This window comes from Durio zibethinus, chromosome 17 (genome assembly GCF_047325235.1).
Source record: "Durio zibethinus cultivar Kanyao isolate XHJ-2024 chromosome 17, ASM4732523v1, whole genome shotgun sequence".
NCBI classification, from domain to species: Eukaryota; Viridiplantae; Streptophyta; class Magnoliopsida; order Malvales; family Malvaceae; genus Durio; species Durio zibethinus.
In genome coordinates this window covers 18,200,802-18,214,416 of record NC_143178.1, presented here as the reverse complement: position 1 = coordinate 18,214,416, position 13,615 = coordinate 18,200,802, and positions in this window count along the sequence as shown.

Genomic DNA, 13,615 nt, shown 5'->3' with positions numbered 1-13,615 from the left:
ACAAGGTGACCACACCTCTCTCATAGGTAGCACTAACATTTTTTAATCCAAATGGCATGACTTTATAACAAAATGTTCCCCACATTATCACAAAAGTAGTCTTTTCCATATCCTTTTCTACCATCTTGATCTGATTATACCTAAAAAATTCATCTATAAAGGAAAATATCGATATGCTTTATCATATTGTCAACCAGAGAATCAATATAAGGCAATAGGAAATTATCTTTAAGGTTAGCCTAATCTACATACACTCTCACCTTTCTATCCTTTTTCGAAACTGAAACTATATTAACGACCTATTCGAGATACTTGGCCATAACTAGAAAGCTAACGTCAAACTGTTTCTCAACTTTTTATTTAATTTTTAACAACAATTTCGATTTTATATGCCTTAGCTTCTACAATACTAGTTTACAATCTAAGATTAATGGCAACTTGTACTCTATAATATTTGTGTCAAGCCCTAGCATATCTTGGTATGACCATGCAAACACTTCTAGATATTCTTTGAGTAGTTCTTCCAATTTTCATCGCTCTTCTTATGGAAGAGAAGTACTTATCCTTAACAACATTTTACCCCCATCATTCCCTAAATTAATCAAATCTACAACTAGTCTTATCAGATTAAAAGGTAATATGCAATCTTTTAAATCTTCATCATCAAGCTCATTAACTTAAACAAAATTCTCGAAATTAAACTTGGAATAATCGTCATGATTATCCATGATATTCAATATTTGGAAACTTAAAAATTATTAAGATTGCAAGGATATATATATATATATATATGGATATTTCAGCAAAGAATCAAAGACATATTTGGCAAAAATAAAAGGATGATAAAAAGAAATGAGAGGAAATGGAAAAGATTATGTCATGAAAAAAGCGTTGCATTCAACATTTTATTGATGATGCTAAAAAATAAGCCTATAAACTATCCATATGCCTTTAAGCAAAGGCAATTGGATTCGGTTCAAGGATAACTATAATAAACAAACAAGTATCTATCATTCACCTATTAAAAGAAAACATAAATATCTTTTCCTCCACTATCATTGCTTCATCCACCTCATCTATCTTCAGACTCAATTTTGAAAAGGGCATCTCAACTTTTTCTATTGGTATTCTTGCCTTTGACACTCCTGGGTAAACATACCCTCTTAAACGAAAAGTGTCATAAAGGTATGGAAACTCCATTCTTCTCCCATCCATCTTCTGGCCCTTAAGGTAGATCATTCTTTTCTCTTTTGTAACTTGTATTGCTCTCCTATTGTCAATAGCAGTTGGCTTATATCCCAATCCAAACATTTTTTTGTTCTCTATAAACTCTAATGTTTGTTTTTTTCCTTGAAACGCTAGCTCCAAACTTAGACCAAGCTACCATCTTTTTCTCAACATTTATTTAATCATCATGCTAGTGGTCTTTAATAAATGAAAGGTAGGTATAGCTGAGTTTTCCCCCACATATGTGGTGTTAATGAACTCAAAGGCACGAAAGAGCATTCACGTGCTTATCCACATAAAGAGTTGTTAAAGTCTTAGTGACCAATAGGTCTTCCTCTTCATTAACACAAACTTGTCTTTCATCAATCACAAACTTTACTTTCTTATGCAAAGATGATAACATTACCCCGGTGGTATAAATCTATAGTTTCCCTAACAAATAGCTATAGGATGACAAAATATCTAGGACTTGGAATTCAACAATGAATTTGCAAGGTACTATTTACATGGGAATCTCTGTCTCTAACCATTTTTTTTCTTTGACCCATCAAAAGCTTTGACTATCATATGGCTATTTTTTATGTAGAAAGGATTGATCGATAGCTTAGAGAGTATGGTCATTGGCACCACATTAATGGAGGATCCATTATCAATCAATACTTTTGCCATGGTATGGCTTTTACACTTCACTGTAATATGTATGCCCTTCACACTTGCTCACCCCTTCGACAGAATCTCATCATCATTAAAGGAAGGCAATGTAATTCAAAGCCACTATACTTCTTACAAGATGGTCTACCTTTTTCACAAAAATGTCATGATTCATATAAGCCTGATTCAGTACCTTTAACAGTGCATTCTTGTGGGACTAGAAGTTTAACAACAAAGATAGCAATGAAATCTTGGTTATCTTATTGAGTTGATCCACTACACTGTATTCACTGCGCCTAATGATCTTCAAATATTCATAGGCTTCTTTTTCTATCACTAGCTTATTATACTATACTATTGAGTTCATTGCAACAGGGATTCTCTCTTCACTTCTATTTCCTTCCATCTCATTTTTTTTTCTCTTTTCGCTTACTCTCGTGCCTTAAGAGTTCTTTTTCTATCACTAATTTCTTGTATTGTATTATCGGGTTCATTACAATAAGGATTCTTTCTTCACTTTTATTTTTTTCACCTCTTTTCTTTTTTCTCTTCTTGCTTGCTCTAGTGCCTCATGAGTATAAATTTAAAGGTTTCAAGTCATTCTTCAAGTATCGAATATATTAGTTGCATCTTTAATGTTTGCACTATTTGACCTTTGGATCTCTAGATCACAATCATATTTTCAAGGGACCTCTTTGTCGTTCCTACAAGAAAAAGCATTGGGTATATATACAATGATAGCTACTTAAGAGTGGGGAACGAACTCACTTGCCATCGATTCTGGCTCATCATAGAAAATGGTTAAAGGTTTAAGGATAAACAACCCATTGCATCCTTAATTTAGTACCATGCTTACTTTATCCTCTTCTTATTTATTATAAAACTCAATAATTCCAGTATCCATTAACTCTTGAACTATTTGTTTGAACTCCTCACAATCCTAGATTACATGACCTTTCACCATTCTATGATATTTGCAAATTTAATCAAATCTCAAATGATTGTCATCAATCTCAAAGACCATTGTTTAGATCATATTAACCTTAGTCACATACCATTTCCAAAGGAGTCTTCACCTCTCTTATCCATCTTTTAACTTTTTTGCTTTTCTCTATCACATTGGTAGTACCTTTAGCATGGTTAGGCAATTGGTTTCTTCCAATATTAGGCCTTATACGAGTATTGAAATTTAATCACCCATCTTTTACTAATGTTTGCACTCTATACTTTAAAGCAATACAATCTTATAAAGAATGGCCTATAGCACCAAAATAATACTCATATTGGACATTGGGATTGTACCATTTAAGGTATAGTGGCTTGAGAAGTTTAATAGGGATTGGGGCTATGAGGTGGCCCTTTAAAAGTTATGGGTAAAGATCAGTATAAAACATGAAAATTAGGTCAATGGGAGTTCTTTCTCGGGTAGTGCGAGGATTTTTTATTCAGGGATAGGATTGCTTGGTGAGGAAAAAAGTTAGGGTAGAAGTGAATTAGGGAGCTCTAGGTCTAAAGTTGGGTTGATATGTTGGTGGTGGTAGTGTGTGTATATAGGTATGGTGTATGAGATATTTGGTTGACAAATGGGTAGTCGGGTGTATATGTGGGATATGGATGGTAAAGAATTAATGGTGGGCTAGAAATTGTCACTTCATGGGTTTTAAATTCTTTCTTTTTTGCTACTGTAGTCTTTTTGGTGCTTAAGGCCTCTTAATCGTCAATTTTATTGATTTTTATAGCATTCTCTATCATCTCACCCAATATCACCATATCGATAAAATTTTTTATAGCATTTCCCACTAGCTTGTCTTAATACAAGGCTCTCACTGTACAAACGAAAAGAACAATGGTATCATTTTCTTTCAACGGTAGTTGCAACCATATCTTTCCACCCGTGTGCATATTCCTTAAAGGATTTGGTTACCCATTTCTCTATATTCTACAATGGCAACCTATCTGACGTCATATCTTTAACATACTTATACTGTGCTATGAAAGCCCTAACCAGATTCTTCCACAAATGTATCTTACTGTGGCCCAATTGAACATACAACCTTATAGCAAATCCCATAAAACCATCCTAAAAATAGTGTATCAATAACTTGTTATTGTGTGTATAACCGATCATCTTCCTATAGAAGATCATGATATCTATAGTGGGGCACTTTTTTTTGGTCATATTTCTTGAAGTCTAGAACTTTGAACTTTGATGAAATTATCAGATCAAGCACTAGGCTCAACTCTCGAGCATCTACATTTTCATACATATTACATCTTTCTATGGCTTTCAATCTTTTTTCCAACAAGTCATACTTATTCTTCATTTTAGTACTTTCCATAAGTCTAAATACCTTTTTTAACTTTTCTTGTTCTTTCAGGTCATTAAGGTTTAGTATAGTAATAGGATCAAATAGAGTGGATACAAGATTGATATTCATTTGATCTAGCAATGCCTGACAAAGTTACCAACATGTTGATGAGTTGTTGATAAGTGGCTGGCAGTGCTTAAGCAACATATGGATAAGGATATGTAAACCTAGCATACACCGACTCTTTTACTGTGGTTTCTTCTTTTGTATCATGTGTCTTAATAATGCATTTTCCCTTAACCAGACCAACCAACATTTGTTTCAACTCTACTATTTGTCTATCCATGTTCTATTACATTCCTGCAACTATCTCTCTAATCTCTTCTTGTGCCTTTTCCATCTTGTCCACTCAACAAACATGTTCATTTTCCATGGCTCTTATATGGACTCGAGTGTTGTAAGTCTACAAAACCAACTGACCATGTTTCTTAAGATGTGTCATCCATGAAACTTTTATTGATTCCTAAAAATTAGAAATGCATGATATGAATCTCATTACTGGCTTTAAGAGATAGTTTAAAAATCCTCTTATTCTTAGGTAAGACCTTTAATAATACCCCTTTCCTTCGAAAGTTTGACGAAAGTGTGCTTACAACTGCCATTCCTTGTCCTTGGTTGGCATGAAAAATAATGAATTCAAACAAATGACGCACGGTATACAAGTCTAATTTTATTATTTTTGTTGAGAAATAGCTTAAATTCCTTCCTATATTTAGGCAAGGTTATTTAAAGACATTCCTTCCACTTCAAAAAGTTTGATGAAAGTATATTTACAACCATCATTCTTTTCTCATCAACACCTTTAAGCATACTTTTAAATATGAACAAGGATATTCCTTTCAAGATAATTTAAATTGACAAAAGTTCTCATTCATTCTAAAAATTTCAAATTCTACACATCATGAACTGTTTTATAACTAAGGCCATAAAAATGCTAAACTTGCTCGTATTGTACCTTTGCTTCTTTCAAAAAATCTAAGAGAAGCTAACTATAACTACTAGTAGGGATGACCTTCTACCTCAAAGCTTTTGTATTTTCCATCATCTCATCATCTATCTAACTGCCTTTCATATCTAAGTACTAAGGTGATTGATATACATTTGTTTCCCCTAACTCTTAGTCTTTCAATACTTACGTGCTTTTACCTTTTGATTACAAAGTTCTTTCCACTCAACTTACTTTTCTTGTCATTCTCTATGTAGACAGCAATATAATGCTTATTTTCTTACAACTACATCTCTATGGCTTTGATTTCTATTCCAAGTACATCTTTTTCCCTTTGAGTGTCCAAGCACCTCTTTTTTTCACTTCTCAACTCTTCTTTCAATTTTTCATTCTCTTTTTAAGTCTTACTTAATTCCCTTTTGTTTGTCGCAACGATTTTGTGTGAATCCTTCTTTTCTCACACTATCATGGTGATTTTGTCCTCATTATCCTGAGGCCCACATCTCTAGAAACAAATTTCATCCCTAAGCCATTCCACTTCACCCTAGCTTTTTTTTTCCTTTACCCTGTCTTCTAACTGAGCCATTAGTCTTTGGTTTTCAAGTGTAGCTCTTTGAGGTTACTCTAAGCCAAATCTCTCTCCTTTGTCATTTTTTCTAATATATCCTTCTGTGCACCTTCTACATACTTCAACTACCTATTTTTTTTGCAATCTTTGGTTTTTTTTCTTTAACTTTTCTATCTCAGCCTCTAATTCCAATGGTGGTGGTTTAGCCCATGGGTCCACTGGCTATGCTATCTCCTGATCTACCAATAACACCAAATAATTAACTCACTTGGCTCTCCAAACTACGTACCCCAAAGTCACATCATTTGTATTTCTTCCCAATTCTAACCTTAATGTATAACCACAAGCTTTGGTGATGATGCGCACTCTAGCCATACAACTTATTATGCCATAGTCAAACTTTACCTGCTCTAGTCCTCAAATCATCAAAATAAACTACTGGGACCCATATTGTCGTCTGAGCATCAATGTCATATAATTGACGACTCCTCAAATTTCAGGCAATGGAACCTAAGACTGATCTCCACAACTATACATAATAGACACTGAAAGCATCCACAATGCTTTCCAAGTCACCCCATCTCTTTTTAAGCTTCGAAAGAAAACCATCCACTGTTCATTTGAAAGATTCCCAAGCCACTTTTTTGCTTTGAACTCGGTTAATGGTGCTAAGGATCTCATATAAATCAACAATGGAGCTTGATCAGTGTTCCAAAAATGGCTCTAAATCCACACATACAATAGTTGAATACAACATATCAATCTTTTTTCTCCTTTCTTTCAGCAATAATTTAAGGATCTAATGGTCTCCACTAAAATTCTCAATGAAAGGTTAATCTTTTGTTCCAATTGCATAAAGAAATCCATCACAGAGCCTCTATGCACCCTAAAGCTCTCAAACAAATCACTAAACCATAAACAACCAAAGTAAACATATCCATAACTCAATTTTCATCCGAACTCTGAAGCATGACATCTCATAGAAAAGTCCATGGTACCCCTTTGCCAACCCTTTTTTTTTTTCTTTTCAATCACTTGAACCTCAATCCCTATTATCTTCGCCAACTTTTTCTTATACCCAGTCAACTTCTGTGCTTTCCAATATACTCTATCAGGCTTGAGGAGCTCTAAGCATAACAAGGCAGAGTATTCTTTTATAGTAAATGTTAGGTCTTCTTTGCTAAACGTGAAGCTCCAATATGTTGGATTTAAAACTTTATGGCAGCTTTTAACATCTGATCATTAGGTTTTAATGGTACCAACAAAGTAATATCTCTATACTTTGCTATGAAGGCTAACTTCCTTTCCAGACTCCATTGATTCCAAATACCCTCTAAATCCATCATGTCATTTTTTCTTAAATCCAAATAAACTAATTCTAATAATTTCAAGACACACCCATTTGTAAAAGAATCTCCATCTATTTGTTGCTTGTTTTCTTATTGATCTTTCACTTCCTAGAATGTTTTGCTTGTCGAAAACCTTACTTGAAATTATTGAGATGCCATGAGAACCTCTATTAACAAACTATCTAAAAGGCATATCCCTCATATTTTATTTTAAAAAATGATGCATGCAACAAATAAACAGACAAAAAAAACACAAAAAACGTAGAAAAATTAACACCAAAACTAAAAGAATGAGATGCAAAATGATAAATTAACATGCAACTTCTTTTATTCCATTTTTTACTGATTTTTATTTTTTAAATTTTTTAAATTTTTTAAATTTTTTAAATTTTTTAAATTTTTAGTGATTTCCTGTGCCTTTTATTAAGGGCAACAAATGTAAAATTATCAAATTAACAGTAAAATGAAAATAAAAAAATGAGAGGTGTTTTTCCATGTGACTTATTTCGGATAATTTTTATGGAAATAGTGCAACATGACTCTACCACAAGCTAGCTCCCTAAAGCTCATTATATGCTGGGTCGAGAATTGATGCATCTATGGTTCTTAAATCGCTTCTCACATCATCGTCCATTATAGACTAGTGTGGCACTTCACCCCTCACCCAGTATAGGCTACGAGCAAAAAGGATTTAATTTGAATGAAAGTGTTTTACTAGCCATTGTAGAGGTTTATATCTCACAAAGGTGTAATTACTTTACTTTCTTCTAAAAAGGGGTTAGAATCCAGATATAGAGCTTATGAATGCAATGCAAATGTGAGTGTGTATGAAGGAACAAGCAAACCTTTCACATTTTTCTAAACTACTCCTATCCTAAATGCCCTATAAATGTTAAAAATAAAATAAATAACAACAATATATAACAAATGACATAATTAAAATATATATGAAATGACATAATTAAAATATGCATGGAATAGAAAACACAGTTTTTTTTTAATTTTTTTAAACTAGGGAAATTAAAAACAAAACATTTTTTTTATTTTTCATTTATTCATTTTTAATTAATTAATTTATTTATTCATTTTCAAAACTTTCACCTTTTAAGAAAACAAGAAAATCAAAATTAAAGATTAAGAATAAACACTAATTAAAACCATTAAATCAAAATTCGAGACAACATGTAATTAATCTTTGGCCTAACTCTCTAAAAATGTATTCCTAATAAAGTCACCAAGCTGTTGTAACGTCTCAAGACTCTAGGACAGGTAACCCGAAAGCCAAATGAATGCAAAAAATTTAGAAGAAAACAAGGGCTAAAATATTCTTGATAAAAAATAAAATAAGAAGTCACCACCAATTTTTTTAAGATGTGATTAACCACTCAAAAAATTTTATCCTTTTAATAAAACATTTAAAACAGGTTCAGAAGTTTAAAAAATTTAATTTTGTGTTATATGAAATCAAATTTGAGTCTAAGAGTCATTTACATGTGGGGAAGGATTAACACCCCCACAATGTCTATCAAAGACGATATCAATTGATTACATTTATCCTTTAATTTGATTAAATGGTTTTTTTTCTACTTAATGTTTAAATTAATTCATTTTCTTTTTTTTAGAAGTAAAAACAAATTAAATTAAAAAAATGTGTTTTTTTGCTTTCGATCAAGATGAAAACACTTTAATTATTGAAATACCTTTTTTCGCTCTCCTATAACTAGGTAAAGTTTCAAAAATATCTCTAATTTAAGATTTTCAAATTACCTCATAAAACTGAGATAACAACTTTTATAAATAATAATTACCCAAAGACCCTCTGTAGTTCAGCAAGATTTCAATTACTACATTTACTTGAGATATTATCTTATTTTAAAATATTTTACTTTGAAAACTAATTTTTGAAAACAAATGCATGAGAGGCATGCACATAATAAAATATGATGAATGCATGACAATTAATATGGATAACAAAGTATGAATGCATGTAATATAAAAATGCATGTGATGACAAAATAAAATAAAATGCAAATGCATGATTAGTTTAAGGTTTAGGGTTTAAGCTTAGCATTTAAGGTTTTAAGGTGTAAGGTTAGGGTTTAAGGTTAAGATTTAGATTTAGAGTTTAAGGTTTTAAGGCTAGGGTTTAGGTTTAGGATTTAGAGTTCAGGTTTGAAGTTTAAGGTTTAAGGTTAAGTTTTAGGGTTTGAGAATTATGGTTTTATGGAATTTGAGATTTAAGGTTTGATGGGAGATTTAGGATTCCAAGTTTGAGGTTTCAATTTTTTTTTTTTTTTGTTTTATGAAAATGGACATGAAATAAATGCAAATTACAAAAATGTCATTAATGAATGCATGTGTTAAAAGCATGAGCTTGAAAAATAATTACAAACTAAGATATTTTCAAAATTAAATTACAAACATGTAATGCACGAAAATTCAAGATGAAAATGGATCAAACATAAAAAACCTTTAAATTTGGTTTAAATGTTCCATCATTATTCATCGTTAAACTAAACCAAACAAATTCAAAAAAGAAAAAAATCAACCAAAAACAACCATCAAACAACATTTTTTTTCATTTAAACTTTTGTTCAAACATGTTAAAAACTTGTCAAACATCATAAAAACATAATTTAACACAAGAATCAAAGCAACCATCATTCATGACAATAAAGCAAGGTTTGGCCAAACAAGAATACCACCATGGCCAAACCTACCAAGCCTTTCTCCCAAGCATCATTTCATCACATTTCATCCAAATGAGCATTAATTACATGAAAATCATTAGAACAATTTCATCAAAAATATAATGAACCAATGAAACTTGAAAATCTCATGAACAAGAGTACCAACCAAACAACAACATATTTCATTCAAACATCCATTCAAGCAACCTTTTTTCATTAGAAATTTAATCTAACCACATGAAAACTTAAAAATTATAACTAAATCATCATCCATCAACCATGAATTAAGCAACAAATATTTATCAAACTAAGCACAAGTTCCAGCCAAGGAAAAGAGCACAATTGCCAAACCTTCCATGATGTTTCCTTAAGCATTATTCCATTCTATCCATCCAAACAAGCATCACTTACTTACTCATTCATCACACAACATTTGAATCATAAAAAATCATTTATCCAACATGAAGTAGGCTAAAAAGACTAAAGAAAATATGGAAACTTGAACATGAACCAAACACTAACATATCTTATTAACCAACCAAAATTTATACAAAATTGATGTTGGAAATTGATGGCTAAGATGTTGAAGAGTAATTGCAAACAGAAAAAGCCTACAAAGAAGACAACTCACAAGAATTTGAATAATAGCAAAATATGGTTATTAGATTAAAGGGATAGAAATTCACCACCAAGACTAGACACTAAAAGATACAGAAACACCACCCTAAAAATTATAATTAATGATACAAAACTATAAAAGTTCACCACTCTAGGAAATACACCTAAAAGATACAAAACTTAAGAACAATCTAAAGATTACTTAAGGATAAAACAAACTCTATTTGCCTTCTACAAAGAATAACGAAAAATAAATAAGCTAGGAACATCCCTTCAACCATGAAAACTTCAGAAGATTGCCTTTTCTGAAGATTGCTAAATTGATGGGATTGCCTTCAATCTTGTCTTGCTGAAATGGTGCCTAAAATCATGAGATTTACATATGAACATAGTAATCTATAATGTGAATACAATTATTTATCCATTTACTCCTGTAAATTACAGCCCAACACATTAATAATGTGCTTAATAGTTGATGTCTAAGTTCATCCATTAATCTGACCATAATCTCATCCATTTTCATGCTCTCATTTTCCAACTAGTGTAAACCTCTATATTCCAGCCCAACTTATGTCAATATTTGTTTAGTGGATTTGGACCAATGATAAGCCCATCTTATTTTTGGATAAGTCTTTCTTAATCTCAACCCAAGTTGTAAGATCTATTGACACTCTGGTGTCAATCTTTTTGGTTGGAAAAAACTTGTCCTCAAGTTTGAATTAGTCTTTTCACCATGGTGGATGACAAATTAGCAACATTGAAGGTGGGAGATACTTCATAAGTGTCAAAAAGCTCTATCTTGTAGGCATTTCCCCTAACACGTTGGCCAAACCTACCAAGCCTTTCTCCCAAGCATCATTTCATCACATTTCATCCAAATGAGCATTAATTACATGAAAATCATTAGAACAATTTCATCAAAAATATAATGAAGAAATGAAACTTGAAAATCTCATGAACAAGAGTACCAACCAAACAACAACATATTTCATTCAAATACCCATTCAAGCAACCTTTTTTCATTAGAAATTTAATCTAACCATATGAAAACTTGAAAATTATAACTAAATCATCATCCATCAACCATGAATTAAGCAACAAATATTTATCAAACCAAGCACAAGTTTCAGCCAAAGAAAAGAGCACAATGGCCAAACCTTCCGTGATGTTTCTTTAAGCATGATTCCATTCTATTCCATCCAAACAAGCATCACTTACTCATTCATCACACAACATTTTAATCATAAAAAATCATTTATCCAACATGAAGTAGGCTAAAAAGACTAAAGAAAATATGAAAACTTGAACATGAACCAAACACCAACATATCTTATTAACCAACCAAAATTTATACAAAATTGATGTTGGGAATTGATGGCTGAGATGTTGAAGAGTAATTGCAAACAGAAAAAGCCCACAAAGAAGACAACTCACAAGAATTTGAATAATAGCAAAATATGGTTATTAGATTAAAGGGATAGAAATTCACCACTAAGATTAGACACTAAAAGATACAGAAACACCACCCTAAAAATTCTAATCAAGGATACCAAACTATAGAAGTTCACCACTCTAGGAAATCCACCTAAAAGATACAGAACTTAAAAACAATCTAAAGATTGGTTAAGGATAAAACAAACTTTATTTTCCTTCTACAAAGAATAACGAAAAATAAATAAGCTAGGAACATCCCTCCAACCATGAAAACTTCAGAAGATTGCCTTTTTCTGAAGATTGCTAAATTGATGGGATTGCCTTCAATCTTGTCTTGCTGAAATGGTGCCTAAAATCATGAGATTTACATATGAACACAGTAATTTATAATGTCAATACAATTATTTATCCATTTACTTCTGTAAATTATAGCCCAACACATTGATAATGTGCTTAATATTTGATGTCTAAGTTCATCCATTAATCTGACTGTAATCTCATCCATCTTCATGCTCTCCTTTTTCAACTAGTGTAAACCTCTATATTCTAGCCCAACTTATGTCAATATTTGTTTAGTGGATTTAGACCAAGGATAAGCCCATCTTATTTTTGGATAAATCTTCTTTAATCTCAGCCTAAGTTGTAAGATCTGTTGACACTCTAGTGTCAATCTTTTTTGGTTGGAAAAAACTTGTCCTCAAGTTTGAATTAGTCTTTTCACCATGGTAGGGTGACAAACTAGCAACATTGAAAGTGGGAGATACTCCATAAGTGTCAGAAAGCTCTATTTTGTAGGCATTTTCCCTAATACATTGGAGAATTCTAAATAGACCATTTACCTTATGATGTAATTAGCCAAACTTTCTTGGAGGAAATCTCTCTTTTCGTAAGTTAATCCACACCAAATCACTTTCTTTGAACTCCACATGTCTTCGATACTTGTTTGTTGCCCTTTTATATTTTTCATTTTACTATAAAATCTTAGCTATGACTTGTTCATGCAATCGTTTGATACCCATAGCCATTTCTTCTACATCTCCACTAAATTATTGATTATTAGTGAGAGAAGCTAATCTAAAAGGCTGATTGAATTCTTACCATGTACCACCTCAAAAAGGCTACAACCAGGGGTTTGGCTTAGTGAATAGTTGTACACAAGCTCTATTTGAGGTAAAATAAGATCTCATTGCTTGATATTCTTTCCTATATAACTTTTTAAAAGGTTACACAAGCTACAATTGGTTACTTCTGTTTGAGCATCTATTTGAAGATGAAGAGAAAAATTATACTTAAGATTGGTACCAAGCTTTCTCTAAAGGGTGCACCAAAAATGACTAAAAAACTTAGAATCTCGATCAAACACCATGGATTTACGAACTCTATGTAGCCTCATAATTTTTTTAAAATATAGATCAGAAACATAAAAAGCATCTATAGTTTTGGTACAAATAATGAAATGGGTCATCTTGAAAAAATGATCCACAACCACCATAATGGAGTCTTTATTCCTTCGAGTTTTAGGTAGTCTTACTATAAAGTTCAAATTGACATCCTCTCAAGGAGCATTAGGAATAAGTAGTGGAGTATACAATCTAGTGTTTTGACCATAACTCCTGGCAATGTAGCACACTCTACATCGTTCAAGCTATTTCATCACATCTTTCTCCATTTTCGACCAATAAAACCTGTCTTGCAAAAGTGCAAGTGTCTTGTCCCTTTCAAAGTATCCACCTAGTGCACCATCATGAGCCTCATTAATTAAG